The following is a 22,856-nucleotide window of genomic DNA, read 5'->3' as shown; positions in this document are numbered from 1 at the left end:
CACCTTAATGTGACCAAAGAATCCAGTGTTATTGAAGTATTAGAATCTTGTGGATTTCCAGATTAGCCCAAAAGAACAGTGCCTTGTATTGAAGTCAAATGTGTATAGTTACTTTCTCATTATCCATACCCCTCCCACCTTAGAAATTTGTAACAAATCAGTACACCAGATGTCAAATTTGTCCTGCAATACATGCATCCAGGTTTATATTGCTTTCATGATCATGAGTTGAAGGAAATACTGCCAAAGATTTTGCTTCAGCTGGTATTAAAGAGGAGCAATATCTTGACTATGAGTTTAATGTCTGTATCTTTGATCCAGAGCTCTGGTTGCTCTGGTTTAAAGTATGCTGCAGGCCCCAGGTTTGAAAGGTGGAGTCAGGTTCTAGAAACTACCGTCTGTCCCAGCATTTATTGGCATACCACCAGTGACCAGCACCATCTTGCCTTTCTCAGACCTGTATACCACTGAAACGAGAAGGAGGTTACAGAATTCTGTGGTCGATTATACCAGATGTACAAAAGCATTTATCTTTTATTTTTCTCTTCCAGATGTACAGAAGGGCGTTCTTACATGAAGAAGGGTGTGAAGGCTGAACAATCATGGATTTTTCTGATCAATTGTGCTTTAGGAAATTATTGACAGTTTTGCACAGGTTCTTGAAAACGTTATTTATAATGAAATCAACTAAAACTATTTTTGCTATAAGTTCTATAAGGTGCATAAAACCCTTAAATTCATCTAGTAGCTGTTCCCCTGAACAGGTTTATTTTAGTAAAAAAAAAAAAAAAAAAAAAAAAAACCAAAAACAAAACAAAAGATTTTTATCAAATGTTATGATGCAAAAAAAAAAAAGAAAAAAGAGAAAAAAAGTAAGAAAAAAAGAAAAGAAAAAGAAAACTTCAATTTTCTGGGTATGCACAAAGACCATGAAGACTTATCCAAGTGCATGACCGGATTTTTGTGGTTTCTGTCCATTTTGTGTTTAATTTGCGTTTTCTTCAGCTGTATGCAGTGGGCTCTGACGTTTAAGTAGTCCGACCTCCCCCATGGTGTTCCGTGCTTGCGAATGTGAGTGTCGCTGTATCCAGTGTTGCCCTCTGCGTCTCTCCTCTTAGCTTTTCCGTTTTTCTTTCAACGTAGTGTGAAGTGTCTTCTCCTTTTCTATGAATTCCAATTTGCCTTAACTCCTTTGATGCTGTAGCTGTTTCAGTAAAAGTTAGTTCAAACTAATGATGTAGAACGCTTTGACCAAATGAGCTGGTCTATTATGCCTTGTAAAACAGCAGCATAGGGCTTTTAAAAGGTAGTCAATAAAAGTTGCTGAAATTTTGGCTTTTTTAAATATGTAGTAGGTGTTTTTAATGATTTTTCACATAATGTGTAAGGTAGTGAAATGCAAGAAGGGAAAAATGTTTTGTGTGAAACACATTTTCTGACTGGGGAACTTTTAATAGGGTAACTTGTTTGTAAGGCTGTTCGCCAACAGTTTCCTCTGATAGTTTGACTGATTTAGGGTATCTGCTGTATGATGCAATGTAAAGTCTTTTTTGCCTTTTTTCAGGAAAAAAAAAAAACTAACTCGATGTTCTAGATTTAGTGTAGGTAGCGTTGGGGTTGGGGGTGGGGAGGGGGGGGCGGGGGCGGGGAGTCACTGAATGTTTTGTCCTTCCTTTATACTAATAATAGTGCTTTAGACTGAGAATTACGCCTGAGATCTGGCAAACCGAAAAACGTTGCTATTGCAACTAAATGGCAAAAGCTAAAAGTAAGGATTTTATCTTCAAACATAAGCTGAGGTAGGAATAGAAGCAAAACGATTGGCTACTAGCTCTCTCTATTACATAAATTTGAGAAATCAAAATTCCTTGGCACTTTTAAAGGTAACTTCACCAAAGACCGAAGAGCCAGTAACCAGTAGCTCCACCTTCTCTCAGCGTCATATCTTCTGTGCTCTTTATTTTTGCCGGACCAGTTTGCGGTTAGGAGAATGTGCCTTTTTTGTACCTTTGCATTTAGGTTTTATAATTTTAATTGATGTATGGACACACACCAACAATCAAAAAAGCATGAAGGAAGATTTGGACCCAAGCAGTGCCACACTTTACATCATCACTACAAGTGTTAAGTGTAAAGAGAAACCAATTTTGAAACTATGAAATTCCTGATTCATAAATACACAGTTATTTCTACTTTAGTACATAGAAGATAATTCACTGTTATTGAAGCTCTTTTATTAATACAATTGCATACGTTTGAAAAGCAAATGGTAAATTAAGTTGTCTTCCAAAACTGTGTACTTGTCTGGTCAACTGTGTGTGATCAGTTATCTACCTCAGAGTCTGTTTTCTTTTGTGCTGGGACAGGTTGCTGGCCCTCCCTGTTTCCACAGACCAAATCCTCCTAGCTCAGGAGCTAGGGCTAAGCAGTTTTTTCTTTCAAGTATTTTTTAGTTCTTAAATTTTATGCTTGTATTTGATTATAGATGTCAGTGACATTTCATAGTTTCAAAAGTCCTTGCTGCTCTGAGAAGTGTAGATTCTAGTGAAAATTACATAGTCCTAAGAGAAATGTGTTTTGTTTTTGTTTTTGTTTCCTTTTTTAAAGTTGTGGTATTATTGGTTCTATGCTCCCTGGAATATTACTGCTTTGTGAAAGTCCAGACCGAACGCAGCGCCCTCCTTGTACCTAGTACATTTATAAACCTGGGTCTCTCACTACTTGATATTTTTGCATTAGTTAAGACAGAAATTTGATAGCTCGGTTAGAGGGGAGGGGAAATCTGCTGCTAGATATGTCTGAATTAAGTGCCATACTCGTCTGGGTAAGATTTGGGAAACATAACCTCTGTACATAAAATAAAAAATAAAAAATAAAAAAAAATCAGTTAAACATCACATAGTAGACAGCCATTAAATTATAAAAAAAAATTAATTTATGAAGAAAGACCTTTTGTACAGATTGAAAAAAAAGATTTTCATAGAGATATCTATATGATCAAGAGAGTTAATTTTTTATTTTTGTTTTACTAGTGCCACAAACTTGCCAGTGGTAACTTATTTGTCCGGTTCAAGATAACTCTGTAGTTTTCCTTCCTAGGACTTGTTGTTAAACGCCAAAAGACATTTTTGAACTGTACATTTGATCAGATTGTTAGCTTTTTCTGTTTTATTTCTTTTGAAAACCTTTGAATAAAAAACATCTGAAATTTTATTTTTCCTGTCAGTTTCTTTTAAGTAGGTTAAATATGTATCAGAATTTCATGCATTTCATTCCTGATCTCTTCCTTCGGCTCAGGCAGTTGGTTTGAAAGTGAGTTGAAAATTATTTCAGATTCACTGTGTACTCAGAATACAAACCTTTCCACCCCTCCTTCTCTGGTAATTTAAATCCATGTGTGGGAACCAGAGATATCAGCCATCAGCTGACCACATCTCACGTCAGCCAGAGTCTACCTTTGGTCTGTTCTGAAAGGCCAGAGAGCCAGACCTCTCTCCTATGGCTACTCTTTGACTGTGTCACAGACCAGCTAGAGAACGGAGTAGAAACGGTCCCATCCGTGTTGAGCAAAGGAATAAGGATTTCAGGCTGATCTTATCCATGCCTTGATGATGTGAGCCTTCCGCGGTGACCTCATTTGGCTGTTTCCCACAGGAGGCTCTCGTGGAGCCTGCATGGGGGAGAGAACTCCTCTCTTTGCCAACTGATGTGCTTCGTGAGAGGCACATAGTATAGGAAATTGAGTCCTTTACCCAGGGCGGCTTAAATGTTACAGTGTCCTCATACAGAATTCTTCTGCTACCCAAGGGCTGTCACAGTGATGAGAGGAGTAGGCAAGAAGACCTCACACGCTGCCCATTTCCATACACCTCCCAGCCAGGTGGGGTGTGGGGGCGTGGAGGACAGACGTGGGGTGTAGAGCAGGTAACTTGGCCAGGGCCAGGAAACCCTGGTACTGAATGGCCCATTCAGAAAAGAAAACGTGGCCCTCTGATGGGCGCTGGAGGGAGAAGGTTGTCGTGGCAGGAGGGGACCACGGTCTCACCACGACACGCACAGGGTGCCAAGGATGTAGGCTGCGTGGTCTCCTGTCCCAGCCTCACGTGTCCCAGGGCTCCTTCGTACGACCAGCGACCACGGGCAAGAAAGCTGCGCCATCCGGACTGCCGGGTGTCAGGTTTTGTTTGTCTTCTGTTCCTGTATTTTAGGAAGGCTTTCTGTCATTGGAGTCCCGGGGCATCCAGGGGCTGTTGTTACACAGAAACTGGTGAACACTTTTTTCCAGAGCGCCTTTTCTGTCTGTGCAAGAGCAACAGGCACACCGGAGGTGATGGCGCTTCGTGGGGAGAGCGCTTCCACCGGGGCGGAGAGGAGCAGCAGTGGCTGGCGGGGACGGTGCGCTGCTCATGTCATCCTTGGGAGCAGGATCTTACCTCGATCTGAGATGGGCTGTGGCTCAGCCACTGACGTGGAGTTTTTGTGTTGGAAGGGAGGGCAGACGCTCGGGACGCATCTCCCCGGCCAGCGTGCATGTCCCCCTCTCTACTGGCTGGGATGAGGTTGGGCAGTGACACTAGGCAAACCCACTGGAGCCCGAATTCCACTTCTTAAGTTTCCCAGACACTGATTTGAAATCCGCTGGTCGAAAGGCAGTGCCTCCCAGCCTGAGTGGGGCTCAAACAAGGCGCAGATCTGACCGATCTCTTCATTCCACTAGAGTAGCCAAAAACGGAAGAGAGCCACCTGCCTTGGAGTAAAGGTCCTGGACCCGTCACCAGCCCCTCTCCCTCCGACACACACAGCTTCAGAAGATGTCAAGTAGGTGAAGAGGGAGGAAACGCCGAGCTCAGGGTTTAAGAAAAGCAGAGCAGTTTGTTCCCTCGAATAGCAGGGTAATTAGACAACCAGCCCTCCGTCATCGCCAAACTCAGCCCCTACCAGGCGCCTGTAACAGATGGCAGCAGGGAGTGGGGCTGGGAGGTGGGCGCCCACCGGTCCCAGCAGGCAGTTCTTGGCATAGCCCTGTGCCCGTCCCTCCATGTGGGATCAATTCCGAGAAGCTTTGGAATTTCCACCCAGAGGATGGCTCCAGAGTCTTCCTCTGGCTCTTGGTCGGGCCTGAGTGTTTTACCTTGAGCCACTAGAGGGAGGGTTACGTTGCTCTTCACCTTGAGCTGTGAGCCTGCACAGGCACAGGACAGGGCCTTGGAGGGCGACTGTGGGTGAGTATTCGGCAGCTGCAGGCACACGCCAAGGGAGGTAAAGAGGTCCCGAGTCAGGGAGTAATTTTAAGAACTGATCTATAACCACCATTGCCTGATGCTGGTGGTTCCCCTTTCTCATCGGGAAGGAACAAATGCAACTTTTAAGGCTCAAGGAAGCTGGGGGCAGGGAGGGAAGCAAGAAGCCTTGCCAGACCTCATGACTGGGAGGAGCAAGAAAACGCTGGCAGGTCTCTGGGCTGCTCAGAATTGAAAACAGGTGGCATTGAATTCAATACTTTAATGCTATTATTCATTTCATTTCAAATGTGACCCCATGAGGCTGAGATTTGATCTAAGTTCTTCCATTGCTCCTTGGCACAAGATATGGATCATAAACGAGACTGCAGGTATCTCCTCCATCTAGTGTCCCTGGATCCACTTTCTCTGCTTGAATGCTTCCAGAGACAAGGCACTTTCCACCTCACCTGGCATCCCGTATCTTTTTGGAACAGCTCTCAAACAGGCTTAAAGGAGTCAAATTGCTTCTTTGTAATTTCTACCTCCCGGCCCTAGTTCTGCCAACCTAGATGCTGCAGAGTAAGTCAGTCGTTCCCATTCTTGAAAAGACCGAAGTAAATTGATGGAACATAAGAGCAATGACCAGGAACTAGAGGACGGAAGATGTGATTTTAAAGGGACAGCACAAGGGAGTTTTTTGAGGGTGACGAAGCTATTCTGTATCCTGATTGTGGTGGTTACACAAATATATGGGCTAAAATTCATAGAACTGTATACTTCCCAAAACATCTTTTCATGTATGTCCACTTGTAAAATAAAATCTTTTTTAAAAAAAGAGAGAATTTGGTCTTTCTTCAAATGTAGACAACTGCTGGCTCCTTGATTCTGTGGGTTGAACATTCCTCATAGTTTGAATATTCAGCTCTGGCTCCACACTAGGCACCATCAGCTTAACCTCTCGATGCACCACAGGTGACTCGGGTCAAAACCTAGAACACCAGGAAGAGCCCGGGCCTCACTTACCTCCCCTGTGCAGCCCTATCCTTCTATTACAGGTGAGATGGTTTCCATTCTGACTTCTCAGACACACCACTGTTCTTAAAGGTTGTAGCTAATTGAAATCCTTATGTTGTTTCTTTTTTGGTCACAATAAGTATAAGAAAGACATGCAATGGAATATTACATAGTCATTTTTAAAAGAGATTTTAATGGCATGAAAAACAGTAAGAATGACAAGTGTTAGGTACAGAACTGTAGATAGAGTGTGTTCATAATTAGGAAGCAATATTTAAGTATAAAAGATGAGGAGGTATTCCAAAACGCTTAGCTGTGAGTGGAAGGATATTGGGAAGTTTGTATTTGCTCCTTTATACCTTCCCAAATGTTTCCGAAAACATAATCGTGGGGGAAAAGGATTTAACAAAGAATGTTGTCCTGTCATCCTGAAATTATATAAGTCTCCATGTTTATTACATACCAATTCAGCGTCTATAATTTTTTGCATTTAAAAGATACTGCAACAGACATCAGAGGACACAAAGATGACATGATGTGGTTCAGGTCCTCAAGGGACATTCTTACGGGAGGCACAAGTATATGAGTGACAATATAGCAAGGATATGTAACAAAAGCAGGACCTAAATAAAGAGCTCTGGGAGGTCTGCGAGGGGCCAAGACCACCCAAACACTCTCTCCTGACATTCTTGTCATTTCCACATTGCCAACTGGTTCTGTTTTTACTGATCAGAATTCACTCATAAGTAGCTGATTCCCTCAGCGGTTCCTGTGCCTCCTGAGAGGTGAAGTTGTCAGGCAGACAAATGAAGTCTTCGGTAAATCTGTCATTGCCAGAATGGGACTTGGAGCAGATGTCCAAAGACTTGATGTTCCTTTGTCACTCCTGCTCTGAAAATATCGGAATGTGTAACAAAGTATTGTTTTGGTTTGGTCTGGTTTAATCAAGCCAGGTGTAGGATATGTTTTAAATAGCCTCATTTGACTTTGTTTACCCTGTGTCAGATGTTCTGCAAATGAGATTGTGGATTTGCAAACACCTGTGTAGTTCTCTGACCCAACCCCAACCCCTACTAGAAGTTGGAAACTCTTTTATATTTATTACTTTCTTCCCAGAAGCCTAGGCAGGAATCCCATTATATCTGCTTTGTTATACACTGTGCTTTGACACAGACCTGAGGCCATGAATATTGTTCCTGGCACTCTTGCCTCTTATTTTCTTACTTGAGAAATACTGAAGGAACATCTTTGATTCTCACTATATAATTTTTTCCCTCGTGTTTAGTTCTGTCTCAGAACACTTTCTGTTTCCCTCAACTTTTACTCCTCCAGTGATCCTTTTGTCTCTTTATTTGGTTTATAATCTTTTAATTTACAAAATTTGAAGCAATTTATAGGAAACACAAAAAGCACACTTAAAAATCAGTGCTTGGGGCACCTGGGTGTCTCAGTAGGTTAAAGCCTCTGCCTTCGGCTCAGGTCATGATCCCAGGGTCCTAGGATCGAGCCCTGAATCGGGCTCTTTGCTCAGCGGGGAGCCTGCTTCCCCCTCTCTCTCTGCCTGCCTCTTTGCCTACTTGTGATCTCTGTCTGTCAAATAAATAAATTGAAAAAATTTTTTTAATATATAAATTAAAAAATAAAAATCAGTGCTTGGGAGGTTAACAGTGAAGAGAGAAGATGAGAACAGAATGTAACTCTGCATGCCAAAAGTCCTCCACCATCCCTACAGTCAAAGCGCAACAATTTTGAGTTTCCTAGCAGCCAAGATGAAAAAGGAGAAAGGCACATACATCTATAACTCTTGTCAGTGGGAGCAAAGTGCACCAGATCCTCTGGAAAAAGATATTTATCAGCATTGTATAGAGACTCCTGCAGGAGGCACTGGACAATGTCCACCATATTCCTCTGCCAATACAGCAACACTTTACTCAGGCTGTTTCAGGTAGGGCCCCTCCATGAAAGCCAAGAACAGCACATCAAAGCACCATTCCATGAAAGTGACTCCTGAAGGCTGTAAACTTGTAATAAACATTCTCAGTTAAGTCTCCTCTCAAATGTTCTTGTGTACTTCATCCCTCCCACCAAGCCCACTGCTCTGATTCAGAAGTTCAGAATGTCTTGTGACAACACAAACATTCCAGTTGCTCCTTTCATTTCCACATTCAGCCCCTCAGATGGAAAAAGATGCAAGCCACAAGTTGTCCTACGGCTTACTGAGCACTTCTAGTGATCCCCACCACACTGCCGGGTTTCTTCCCTTTCACCTGAAGAAGCAGTGAGGATTCCAAGTCACTGGGCTGTACTCAGTCCTCTGGCAAACCCTCCTGGGAGGGAGAATCATGGCACTTTCCATTACCTAATACTGCCGCTTTCTGAGGACCCTCAAAAATAACAATGTGGGGCACCAGGGTGATTCAGTCAGTTAAGGGTCTGCCTCTGGCTCAGGTCATGATCCTAGGGTCCTAGGATCAAGCCCGACATCGACCTCCCTGCTGGGTGTGAAGCCTGCTCCCACTCCCATTCCCATTGCTTGTGTTCTCTCTCGTTCTTTGTCTCTCTGTCAAATAAATAAATAAAAAATCTTTAAAAAAAAATGAGGATGGAGGAGTCAAGATGGCAGAGAAGTAGCAGGCTGAGACTACATCAGGTAGCAGGAGATCAGCTAGATAGCTTATCTAAACATTGCAAACACCTACAAATCCAACGGGAGATTGAAGAGAAGAACAGCAATTCTAGAAACAGAAAATCAACCACTTTCTGAAAGGTAGGACTGGCGGAGAAGTGAATCCAAAACGACGGGAAGATAGACAGCGGGGGGAGGGGCCGGCTCCTGGCAAGCGGCGGAGCAACGGAGCACAAAATCAGGACTTTTAAAAGTCTGCTCCACTGAGGGACATTGCTCCAGAGGCTAAACCGGGGTGAAGCCCACGTGGGGTCAGCGTGGCCCCAGGTCCCGCAGGGTCACAGAAGGATCGGGGGTGTCGGAGTATCGCAGAGCTCACAGGTATTAGACCAGGGAAACCGGCTACAGAGACAGAGCTGAGGAGTGAGCTTGAACCGGTTACCTTGAACCGGTCGCAGGCTGGTGAGCTCGGAGCGCAGCCAAAGGCCAGGGATACGGGAGTGATTGGGCGCACTGAAGAGTGGGGCCCCGGGCTCTCGGCTCCTCCGGGCCAGAGACTGGGAGGCCACCATTTTCATTCCCGTCCTCCGGAACTCTACGGAAAGCATTCAGGGAACAAAAGCTCCCAAAAGGGAACCCGAGCGGATTACTTAGTCTGGCCCCCGTAAGGGCGGTGCAATTCCGCCTCGAGCAAAGACACTTGAGAGTCACTACAACAGGCCCCTCCCCCAGAAGATCAACTAAAATCCAGCCAGGATGAAGTTCACCTACCAAGGAAAGCAGGTTAAATTCCAAGGACAGCAGCAGAATTCCAGAAGAGGAGAAAGCAAAGCATGGAACTCATGTCTTTCTCCCCATGATTCTTTAGTCTTGCAGTTGATTTAATTTTTTTTCAATTTTTTTTTCTTCTGCTAAATTTTTTTAAACTTTTACCCTTTTCTTTTTTAACATTTTTAACTAGTTTATCTAATATATATATATTTTTTTCTTTCTTTTTTACATTTTTTCTTTATTTGTTTTCTTTTTTTTAATTTTTTCTTTTTTTTTTTTCTGAACCTCTTTTTATCCCCTTTCTCCCCACCACGATTTGGGGCCTCTTCTGATTTGGTTAAAGTGCATTTTTCTGGGGTCTTGGCAACACTTTTAGTATTTTACTTGCTCCGTCATATACTCTTTTTTTTTTTTAAAGATTCCATTTATTTATTTGACAGAGAGAGATCATAAGTAGGCAGAGAGGCAGACAGAGAGAGTGAGAGGGAAGAAGGTCCCCTGCTGAGCAGAGAGCCCGATGTGGGACTAGATCCCAGGACCCTGAGATCATGACCTGAGCCGAAGGCAGCAGCTTAAACCACTGAGCCACCCAGGCGCCCCACCTTCATATACTCTTATCTGTACAAAATGACAAGGCAGAAAAATTCACCACAAAAAAAAGAACAAAAGGCAGTACCGAAGGCTAGGGACCTAATCAATACAGACATGGGTAATATGTCAGATCTAGACTTCAGAATGATGATTCTCAAGGTTCTAGCGGGGCTGGAAAAAGGCATGGAAGATATTAGAGAAACCCTCTCTGGAGATATAAAAGCCCTTTCTGGAGAAATAAAAGAACTAAAATCGAACCAAGTTGAAACCAAAAAAGCTATTAATGAGGTGCAATCAAAAATGGAGGCTCTCACTGCTAGGATAAATGAGGCAGAAGAAAGAATTAATGATAGAGAAGACCAAATGACAGAGAATAAAGAAGCTGAGCAAAAGAGGGACAAACAGCTACTGGACCACGAGGGGAGAATTCGAGAGATAAGTGACACCATAAGACAAAACAATATTAGAATAATTAGGATTCCAGAAGAAGAAGAAAAAGAGAGGGGAGCAGAAGGTCTATTGGAGAGAATTATTGGGGAGAATTTCCCTCATATGGCAAAGGAACAAGCATCAAAATCCAGGAGGTGCAGAGAACCCCCCTCAGAATCAACAAGAATAGGTCCACATCCCATCACCTAATAGTAAAATTTACAAGTCTTAGTGACAAAGAGAAAATCCTGAAAGCAGCCCGGGAAAAGAAGTCTGCAACATACAATGGTAAAAATATTAGATTGGCAGCAGACTTATCCACAGAGACCTGGCAGGCCAGAAAGAGCTGGCATGATATATTCAGAGCACTAAACGAGAAAAACATGCAGCCAAGAAGACTCTATCCAGCTAGGCTCTCATTGAAAATAGAAGGAGAGATAAAAGCTTCCAGGACAAAAAAAACTGAAAGAATTTGCAAACACCAAACCAGCTCTACAGGAAATATTGAAAGGGGTCCTCTAAGCAAAGAGAGAGCCTAAAAGTAGTAGATCAGAAAGGAACAGAGACAATATACAGTAACAGTCACCTTACAGGCAATACAGTGGCACTAAATTCATATCTCTCAACAGTTACCCTGAATGTTAATGGGCTAAATTCCCCAATCAAAAGACACAGGGTATCAGAATGGATAAAAAAACAAAACCCATCTATATGTTGCCTACAAGAAACTCATTTTAGACGTGAAGACACCTCCATATTTAAAGTGAGGGAGTGGAAAACAATTTACCATGCTAATGGGCATCAGAAGAAAGCTGGGGTGGCAATCCTTATATCAGATCAATTAGATTTTAAGCCAAAGATTATAATAAGAGATGAGGAAGGACACTATATCCTACTCAAAGGGTCTGTCCAACAAGAAGATCTAACAATTTTAAATATCTATACCCTTAATGTGGGAGCAGCCAACTATATAAACCAATTACTAACAAAATCAAAGAAACACATCAATAATAATACAATGATAGTAGGGGACTTTAATACTCCCCTCACTGAAATGGACAGATCATCCAAGCAAAAGATCAATAAGGAAATAAAGGCCTTAAATGACACACTAGACCAGATGGACATCACAGATATATTCAGAACATTTCATCCCAAAGCAACAGAATACACATTCTTCTCTCATGCACATGGAACATTCTCCAGAATAGATCACATCCTGGGTCCTAAATCAGGTCTCAACTGGTATCAAAAGATTGGGATCATTCCCTGCATATTTTCAGACCACAATGCTCTGTAGCTAAAACTCAATCACAAGAGGAAATTTGGAAAGAACCCAAATACATGGAGACTAAACAGCATCCTTCTAAGGAATGAATGGGTCAACCAGGAAATTAAAGAAGTGAAAAAATTCATGGAAACAAATGATAATGAAGACACAATGGTTCAAAATCTGTGGGACGCAGCAAAGGCAGTCCTGAGAGGAAAATATATAGTGGTACAAGCCTTTCTCAAGAAACAAGAAAGGTCTCAAGTACACAACCTAACCCTACACCTAAAGGAGCTGGAGAAAGAACAAGAAAGAAAGCCTAAACCCAGCAGGAGAAGAGAAATCATAAAGATCAGAGCAGAAATCAATGAAATAGAAACCAAAAGAACAATAGAACAACTCAACGAAACTAGGAGCTGGTTCTTTGAAAGAATTAATAAGATTGATAACCTCCTGGCCAGACTTGTCAAAAAGAGAAGAGAGAGGACCCAAATCAATAAAATCATGAATGAAAGAGGAGAGATCACAACTAACATCAAAAAAATACAGACAATTATAAGAACATACTATAAGCAACTCTACGCCAACAAATTTGACAATCTGGAAGAAATGGATGCATTCCTAGAGACATATAAACTACCACAACTGAACCAGGAAGAAATAGAAAAGCTGAACAGACCCATAACCAGTAAGGAGATTGAAACAGTCATCAAAAATCTCCAAAAAAAAAAAAAAAAAAAAAAAATCTCCAAACAAACAAAAGCTCAGGGCCTGATGGCTTCCCGGAGGAATTCTACCAAACTTTTTTTTTTTTTAAAGATTTTATTTATTTATTTGACAGAGACAGATCACAAGTAGACAGAGAGGCAGGCAGAGAGAGAGAGAGGGAAGCAGGCTTGCTGCTGAGTAGAGATCCTGATGCAGGACTTGATTCCAGGACCCTGAAATCATGACCTGAGCCGAAGGCAGCGGCTTAACCCACTGAGCCACCCAGGCGCCTGGAATTCTACCAAACTTTTAAAGAAAAACTTATTCCTATTCTCCTGAAACTGTTCCAAAAACTAGAAATGGAAGGAAAACTTCCAGACTCATTTTATGAGGCCAGCATCACCTTGATCCCAAACCAGACAAGGATGTCATCAAACTGAGTGCCTGAGAACTACAGGCATGCCTGGGTGGCTCAGTTGGTTAGGCGGCTCAGGCCATGATCCCAGCGTCCTGGGATTGAGTCCCACATCGGGCTCCACGCTTGGCGAGGAGCCTGCTTCTCTCTCTGTCTCTACCTGCCACTCTGTCTGCCTGTGCTCACTCTCACTCTCTCTCTCTCTCTCTGACAAATAAATAAAAATAAAAATAAAAAATGAGAACTACAGACCAATATCCTTGATGAACACAGATGGAAAAATTCTCACCAAAATACTAACCAATATGATTCAACAGTATATTAAAAGGATTATTCATCAGGACCAAGTGGGATTTATTCCAGGGCTGCAAGGTTGCTTCAACATCCGGAAATCAATCAATGTGATACAACACATTAATAAAAGAAAGAACAAGAACCATATGATACTCTCAATAGATGCTGAAAAACCATTTGACAAAGTACAGCATCCTTTCCTGATCAAAACTCTTCAAAGTGTAGGGATAGAGGGCACATTCCTCAATATTATCAAAGCCATCTATAAAAAACTCACCACAAATATCATTCTCAATGGAGAAAAACTGAAAGCTTTTCCACTAAGTTCAGGAACATGGCAGGGATGTCCATTATCACCACTGCTATTCAACATAGTACTAGAAGTCCTAGCCTCAGCAATCAGACAACAAAAGGAAATTAAAGGCATCCAAATCGGCAAAGAAAAAGTCAAACTATCACTCTTCGCAGATGATATGATACTATATGTGGAAACCCCGAAAGACTCCACTCCAAAACTGCCAGAACTTGTACAGGAATTTAGTAAAGTGTCAGGATATAAAATCAATGCACCGAAATCAGTTGCATTACTCTACACCAATAACAAGACAGAAGAAAGAGAAATTAAGGAGTCAATCCCATTTACAATTGCACCCAAAACTATAAGATACCTAGGAATAAACCTAACCAAAGAGGCTAAGAATCTATATGCAGAAAACTATAAAGTACTCATGAAAGAAATTGAGGAAGATACAAAGAAATGGAAAAATGTTCCATGCTCCTGGGTTGGAAGAATAAATATTGTGAAAATGTCTATGCTACCTAAAGCAATCTACACATTTAATGCAATCCCTATCAAAATACCGTCCATTTTCTTCAAAGAAATGGAACAAATAATCCTCAAATTTATATGGAACCAGAAAAGACCTTGAATGGCCAAAGGAATATTGAAAAAGAAAGCCAAAGTTGGTGGCCTCACAATTCTGGACTTCAAGTTCTATTACAAAGCTGTCATCATCAAGACAGCATGGTACTGGCACAAAAACAGACACATAGATCAATGGAACAGAATAGAGAGCCCAGAAACAGACCCTCAACTCTATGGTCAACTAATCTTCGACAAAGCAGGAAAGAATGTCCAATGGAAAAAAGAGAGCCTCTTCAATAAATGTTGCTGGGAAAATTGGACAGCCACAGGCAGAAAAATGAAATTGGACCACTTCCTTACCCACACATGAAAATAGACTCAAAATGGATGAAGGACCTCAATATGAGAAAGGAATCTATCAAAATCCTTGAGGAGAACACAGGCAGCAACCTCTTTGACCTCAGCAACATCTTCCTAGGAACATCACCAAAGGCAAGGGAAGCAAGGGCAAAAATAAACTATTGGGATTTCATCAAGATCAAAAGCTTTTGCACAGCAAAGGAAACAGTTAAAACCAAAAGACAATGACAGAATGGGAGAAGATATTTGCAAACGACATATCAGATAAAAAACTAGTGTCCAAAATCTATAAGGAACTTAGCAAACTCAACACCCAAAGAACAAACAATCCAATTAAGAAATGGGCAGAGGACATGAACAGACATTTCTGCAAAGAAGACATCCAGATGGCCAACAGACACATGAAAAAGTGTTCCACATCACTCAGCATCAGGGAAATACAAATCAAAACCACAATGAGCTATCACCTCACACCAGTCAGAATGGCTAAAATTAACAAGTCAGGAAATGACAGATGCTGGTGAGGATGCGGAGAAAGGGGAACCCTCCTACACTGTTGGTGGGAATGCAAGCTGGTGCAACCACTCTGGAAAACAGCATGGAGGTTCCTCAAAATGTTGAAAATAGAACTACCCTATGACCCAGCAATTGCACTACTGGGTATTTACCCTAAAGATACAAACGTAGTGATCCAAAGGGGCACGTGCACCCGAATGCTTATAGCAGCAATGTCTACAATAGCCAAACTATGGAAAGAACCTAGATGTCCATCAACAGATGAATGGATAAAGAAGAGGTGGTATATATACACAATGGAATACTATGCAGCCACCAAAAGAAATGAAATCTTGTCATTTGCGATGACGTGGATGGAACTAGAGGTTATCATGCTTAGTGAAATAATTCAATCGGAGAAAGACAGCTGTCATATGATCTCCCTGATATGAGGAAGTGGAGATGCAACATGGAGGGTTAGGGGGATAGGAGAAGAATAAATGAAACAAGATGGGATTGGGAGGGAGACAAACCATAAGTGACTCTTAATCTCACAAAACAAACTGAGGGTTGCGGGGGGGGGGGGTGTTGGGAGAGGGGGAGTGGGGTTATGGACATTGGGGAGGGTATGTTCTATGGTGAGTGCTGTGAAGTGTGTAAACCTGGCGATTCACAGACCTGTACCCCTGGGGATAAAAATACATTATATGTTTATACAAAAATAAGAAATAAATTAAAAATTTAAAAAAAGTTTCTCTATTCTTCTCTTAGAAGACCCCTGAGAGATGAGAAGAGAGCATAAGGAACTTCAGGGATGTTGAGGCACAGCCCTTTATGACCCTCCATAAACAAAATTTTTCATGTTTTCTCCTCAATTAGTGGAATTTTCTGTTCCTCTTACAGCTTTCCCATTTTCCCCCAAATGGTTGTGCCATCTCATTCATTAATTATTTTTTTTAATTTTAAAACACAAAAGTTGTGAGTACACTACAAAGAAGCTTTAGTCTGATTTGTTGGAGAGCAACTTACCAACCCAGTTATCCATTGTCCTCTACAAACAAGAACATTCTCCTGCACGACCACAATACAACCACCACAAGGAGGAAAGTAACATGAGGACAGGACCAGCTATCCAAGCAACGTCTTTATAATCAAAAGATCTGGTTCAAAATCATCATGTTGCTGTTTGGGGTTGTGTCTTCAGTTTCCTTCAGTCTGAAATAGCTCCTCTGTGTTTATTTGACTTTCATGACTTTGACACAGTTGAAGATTCTAGGCCAGTTACTTTGCAGAGTGTCCTCAGGTGGTCGTCTGTCTGATGATTCCATGTGCTCGTACCCCTGTGGCAGGAAAACACCACCAAAGGGAAGCTGTGTGCTCCTCATGGAACCCCTTGGGGAGGGGAAGGACTTCCAGCTGTCTCATTATCAATGATGTTCCCTTTGACCACTAATTAAGGTGGTTTCTGCCTGGCATCCCCACTGCAGAGTTATTCTTTCCCACTTGGCGGTTAATAACTATTTGATGGGGAGATGGTTTGGAACCATTTTAGTATCCTGGACTTCATCAAACTTTGAATTTATTCACTTACTTATTTATATGAGTATGGACTCAAGGTTTCCTCCTGTGTCCGACGAGTTCTAATCAGTTACGGTCCTTGTTTTTATGCTCAGATTATCCCTCACTTGGTCAGTGGAAGGCCCTGCATGCCAGCTTGTGTGTGTTTTAAGACCTGTCCCCATTATTATTATTTTTTTTAAATTTGACAGAGAGAGAGATCACAAGTAGGCAGAGAGGCAGGCAGAGAGAGAGGAGGAAGCAGGCTCCCTGCGGAGCAGAGAGCCCGACGTGGGGCTCGATCCCAGGACCCTGAGATCATGACCTTAGCCGAAGGCAGCGGCTTAATCCACTGAGCCACCCAGGCGCCCCTGTCCCCATTATTTTTGAAGCCTTTCCTTGCTTTCTGGTATCCCCAGATGTCCCGTGCTCATCCTGTACATTCTGCGTCCCAGTTCTGGTTTCAACCAATTCTCCAAAGCATCCGGGCTCCTTTTAGTGGAGAATGGGAATTAGAAGGTAGGATCTGGGGCCTCGGTGCCCTCTGCTATTGACATGCTGTCGTTCCCCTGTCAGTGAACAGGGTTAGGGAATGTGGACGGGGTGCAGATATGCACCTTCAAACATTCACATCCGTATTTTCCATATTATCCATAAATAGTGAAAAAGTTTTTCACGCATTTATACCTCCATTTCCAATCCGACACCTCTGGGTTTATTTCCACTTCCCATATTTGTAAATTCTCTGACAGCAGGAACCCTGGCTCCTGGTATCCTTGAGATATTTACTCATTCGGTCAGTCTCCCTGTGTATCGCCAGCCTCCCATCTCTGCCCTCACCCTCGTACTAGTGCCTCAGGCTTGCTTCCCTGCCTCAGGCTCCGGGTGGGAGTCTGGGTGTGGTTAGGAAGTTGGTTCTCCTCCAACTCTGCCCAGAGGGAGATGGGAACTGTATGTCAAGGAGTAAGAGTCACCCTGCCAGAAGAGGCAGGTGCTCCCCCAAAAGAAGGGATCCCTTTTGTGATGCCATAAATTCACCCCATTGAACTCTGCTTACCTTTCACTGTCAGAAGGAAAGTGCTAAAAGGTTTGAAATGGGGATCTTAAGTGCAGGGATGGTGTGGAAATAGAAATTCATGAAAGGAGATATAAAGGAAAGACAAGAGAGGATGTCATGAAGAAAAGAAAGAAAGGGAGTCGCAATGAAAGGCTTAGAAAGGGAAACAAGTAAGAAAACACAGGTATGATAGTTGAGTCCAGGTGAGAAAAGAAGATAATAGAAACCGTTGCCTGGCACAGCCCTCCCAAAGCCCAATCTTTATCCGAATGACCTCTTTGTTGCATGTGCCCCTGTTGCCAGCCCTGCTCTTGTAATTTCGTCCCCTGCTTAAAATCCTGTACCCGCCTGCCATGCTGAATGCCTTGCTCCCCAAGACCTCACTTCCCCTCCAGCCATGCCCCATCTTGATCTTTAAAATCTCAGAAAACTTTTATACCCTACACCCTTGCCCCTTCTTGCCTGACTTCTGGAATATCCTCCTCCACGTGGATAACTATTTATCCTTCAAGATTCGACCCAGTATCTAATCTTCCTGAGACTAATTAGGCAATAAAGAACTACTTTCTTTTTCACTTTTTCTAAATTATGAAAGAAGCTTACAAAACTACATAAAACACAAACGTACAGCTCAAAGTTTCGTTGCAGATTGGGTCCCTGTGACTTCCACCCAAATTGAGAAATAAAACATGGTGCCCCTCTCGGACACCCTCTCCCCGGTGCCTCTTCACAGTCATGAACTCCTTCTTCCACTCAGTTAGTAGCACTACACACACTACAGAGGATTCCCCGCCTTGCTTTTCTTCAGGTTTCTGCTACCCAAATAGACATCCCTAAAACCCACAGGTGGGCTTTGCCTGTATTTGAACCTCATGTAAATGGCATCGTGCATTAACTATTTTGTTGTGTCTTGCTTCTTTCACTCAATATTATATCTTTCAGATTTCATTGTGTGTTTTTGCACAGCTGTAATATGTCGGTATGGTATGTATTCCATTGCATGAACATACCAAAGTGTGTCCATTTTATTTCTGATCGACATGGGAGCTCTTTCCAGTTCTTGGCTGGTGTCAATGCCCTATGATGGAAATGCTCTCACCTGTCACTTGGCGCCCTTGTGCATGGATTTCTGCAGGGTCTATGCTCAGGAGTGAAATTGCTAGATCACCGGTATGCCTAGCTTCGGTTTTACAAGATAATGCCAAAATATTTTCAAAGTGGTAATCACAGGCCCTAGGATCAGATGAAATAACTTTCTTACCAAGAAGACCTCTAAGATTTCCAAAAAAATAATAAAAACAAACAAACAAACAAAGCTAACGTGAAAGCCAGTAGTAAGAGCCCAGAGGGTCAGAGGGTGAGTACTGGGAAAGATCAGAAGTCAGGTGAGGAGCCGCAGCTGGGGGGGTCCAGTCTTCATAGGCAGGGTGGGTGCTGGGACAAGGGTATGACTAGTATAAATGGCCTCTCACGATGAACTGAAAAAGAGCTTCCCTTCTTTCTACTGAAAAGAAGGAACTGGGCTTTGCCAACAAAGCTGGATGCCTTGGATATTGTTTTAATGGCTTCCACAGAGAACTGCTGCCGCTGGGGGACTCACTAGGCTGCTCCTGGGTGGCACCCACATCCCCCATCTACCCAGTCCCACTGGCTTCTCCCCCTCAGGCCTGGTAGTAGCCTCCACTCCTGGCCCGACCTCAGGGAGCATGGGTCTCTCACAGGCTCAGCGCCTCCAGCCCAACGAATCCCTGCAAGTAGCCTGATGTTGCCACCACCTGGGAGGGATGTGGAAATTCTTCCGACCCTCCACTCCTCATTCACTGAAAGAACTTGAGAGGGTGGGGCACATAGGTGGTACGTCTGGACATTATTCTGATGCTGAAGCTGAAGGGGTACCCATATGTCCTCCTCCTGGCCGTATGGAGAAGTATGTCTTCATCTTCTTTGGGTCCTTCCTTTTCCCAGCCCCACTCCCAAGCCAAGCAGAGTCCCTCACACACAGGGTACCCAGCCGGCCACTTACCCAAAGAGCAAATCTATAGCCCCTGGGGACAGAGGAGGTACCCGGTCTTAGAACTCTGTGTGTACTGGTCTTAGGACTCTTTACCGCCACCTGCCAGAAAATCGTCAGAACAACCAGATACGCAGTGACCGCATAAATGCATTTCCCCAGAGTTGTTCTCACCGTAACCCGCAGTCTGTCTGTCTGATGGTTAGGTAAGAATCCAGGTTCTACTCAAATCTCATGTTTGCCAATAATTCCAGACTCTTAGAATGGGGTTTACCAAGAGGTGCAAACAAGGAACAATTGTCTACAAGAACACTAATTACTCCCTTAAGGCGAGACACCCACAAATAGTTCCATCAGCCAGAGACTGCCGGCCAAAGGGGCTTGATTGATGTCATGAAATGGCCAGTGACAGATGTGAATTTTGCCATAGCTTAAGGATTTTTTCCATGTGGAACTCGAGGAGCTGACAGTTTGAAGACTAGAACAGGCACAAATCAACGTGTATCCTTCTAGTTGTCTGTGGTGAGGGTCTGGGAGAAAGGGACTGAGGGCATGTTGACCAGGATGACCCTGAGCCCGGGTCACCGCACAGGGTCATGCAGGGTATTTTTGGCTGGGCAGGGTGAATGAGGGGCACCCCAAAGCTATGCATTGAAAGGATTGCTCAGTCCATGGAAGCCACCTTTCTCTCATTTGACCGCCCACAGGAGATGTCTTTTTCTAATTCTCACAGGGGTTAGTGCTGTGCAAGACATTCATTGTTGCCACAAAGCCAAGCCTCGTCTCAGCAGTTCTCTGAAACTAGCATTCCGGTGCTATCCTCATGGCTCATCTGACCATGACTTCTTTCCTTCCATGTTAAATTATTTATAACCCTATGGGTCAATGACATTTCTGTTTTCTAAGCTCAGCACAGTGACTTTGTGAGCTGGGTGTTCTCTCTTTGTTCCTCCAATTTGCTCTTTTTAACTCTCGAGGTCCTAGAAGACTGGCCTTGGTGGGAGAGGGCAGCATCAAGCAGGATCCCTGGCCTCCCCCTTCCTTTGGGTTTTTGGCCAATGCCAAGTCCCTGCAGAGAGCTGCTGGACTGGAGGGAAGATCCGGTGAAGCTTATCGCCATGGCTTCCTCCTTGTGGCCATGGTCCCTGTCATGGGTTGAACTGTGTCTCCTCTCTCCCCCCATAATTCATATGTTGAATAATATGTCCCGGTACCTCAGCATGTGTCTGTATTTGGAGACAGGGCTTTTAAAGAGGTAATTAAGTTAAAATGAGGTCATTGGGTGGGCCCTAATCCAATGTGACTGGTGTTGTCATAAGAAGAAATCTGAACACAAGCCCACGCATAAAGCGAAAGATATGCAAAGACACAGGGGGAAGATGGTCATTTACAAGCCAAAGAGAGCAGCTTCAGAAGAAACCAACCCTGCCAGCACCTTGAGCTCGCTTGGACTTTCAGCCTCTAGAACTGTGAGAAAATAAATTTCTGTTGTAACAGCCAGCCAGTCCCGGTACTTTGTTAGGGCATTCTGAGCAAACTCACCACAGTCCCTCTACCAAAATCACAGGGGCAGACCACACTCCCACTCCTAGAAACACAGTTCTCTCCCTAGGCTTGGGTCACCGCTCTGTCCCCAAGACCCCAAGCCTGGGGGAAGGAAGGAAAGTCTCCCTGCTCTTGCTGCCCCCCTTGTTTCCCTTTCCTACCCACTTTCATTAAACTCTCTTCAGTTACCTCATCAGCATGGCCCAGAAGTTACTCACAGTAGCCTTGACCCAGCTCTGGTCTCCCTCACAGTTTGCCTCAGTTGTTCCTATGTAATCCTCCCTCACTGAAACACACCAGAGCAGTTCACGGGGCACTGGGTGAGGGTGAGATGGGCCCTCTGCCACGGTACTTTGTTTAAAAAAAAAAAAATTGAAATCTGTGTTGACAAGAAGCTGATGGAAGATGCAACCCCGTGGTGAGCCTCACCAAAGAGAAAGACACTGAGTCTATGCAACCAAGGCAAAGCTGACGTGCCGGTGAGGAAGAAAGCAGCTGTTTGAGAAGTCCATGCTGTGGAGAGACTACTTAGCAAATGGACATTGATAATTGTTTCAGCCACTGTCTAAGTTTGTTTCTGAAAACAGTGCTTCCTCTGTGAGAAAATTCTGGTATGTACACATATTTAAAACTGGGAAGTGGGATTTTTCTAAATTATTTAAAATTTTTTCAAATGGGTAATTTCAGAGGGCTTCAACCATATCTATCTCTCTAATTTATTATGTATCTATCAATAAAAATGTGCATCAACTAGGCTCCCTTGCCTTCTAACTTTCTCTGGGTTTGGCCAATAAGAAGCACTTTTGATAAGAGTATAAGAGCAGTTGATTGATGCTAAGGAAGATGGAAATTTATTGGTAAACTTTCAACAGAACCTTTGCATTAGCTGGTGTATGGGGCCAAAAACCTGAGTCACTGACGAAGTAATTACCGATGACAGTGTGCTTCTCGAATTATCTTTGGAGCGTTGTCTTAGCCATGAAAGTCACTAAAACCGGGGATTAAAATACACTGTGCTTAGACTCAGACTTCTGAATCCTTATCACCAAGCTTTTCAAGTGACGCATATTCAGCTCTGTCACATGTAAATATGAAATAAGCAGATGACATGAGTAGTGTAGTAAAAACAAAAAGGTTTTTTTTTTTTAATACCAGGGAGAAAACACAGAACTTAATATTGATTCGTCTTTTAAAATTTTCTCTTTGTGTGTTTTTAACTAACGTATTACTTCAATACTACATGTATATTCATGAAAAAATAACAAATCTTGGGAGTAACTGCTTAAAATCTTTTATTGATTCTGGCGAACCATCCAGAAAGCTTGGAGACCACTTAGCATGAAAGCGTAAGGGGATGGAAAAAAACAAAAACAAACAAACAACAAAAAAATCCCACACCACTGGACCCAGAATCTTAGAACTCCAGATTCACAACTCTGTTTTGATGGAACCATTTTCAAGAAAACGAAGGGGGGAAATAGGAAAGAATGTGTGACAGAAGGACAGCCAGCGCCTACAGCTTTCTACGTGAGCTAAGACAGTCCGTTCATTTGGTTGAGCCCCTGCCTCTCAGAGAGTTTTGGAAATATTTGGAATGTCGTGGGAAGCCCAAGAGACCACCCAGTA

At 43.1% G+C, this 22,856-nt stretch overlaps 1 protein-coding gene across 10 annotated transcripts in view; it reads left to right on the top strand.

The window, feature by feature from the left end:
- RBMS1 (RNA binding motif single stranded interacting protein 1) overlaps positions 1-3,055 on the top strand; it is a 214,062-nt gene extending 211,007 nt beyond the window's left edge. For all 10 annotated transcript variants that reach the window (XM_046018664.1, XM_046018669.1, XM_046018665.1 and 7 more), the window contains one exon: positions 552-3,055. The gene's annotated coding sequence lies outside the window, so the exon portion shown is untranslated. The remainder of the gene's footprint in view (positions 1-551) is intronic.
- Positions 3,056-22,856: the final 19,801 nt, after the last annotated feature.

This window comes from Meles meles, chromosome 9, assembly GCF_922984935.1.
Source record: "Meles meles chromosome 9, mMelMel3.1 paternal haplotype, whole genome shotgun sequence".
Taxonomy (NCBI): Eukaryota; Metazoa; Chordata; class Mammalia; order Carnivora; family Mustelidae; genus Meles; species Meles meles.
Note: the sequence above shows the minus strand (reverse complement) of the source record. Positions and strands in the feature narration are given on the sequence as shown.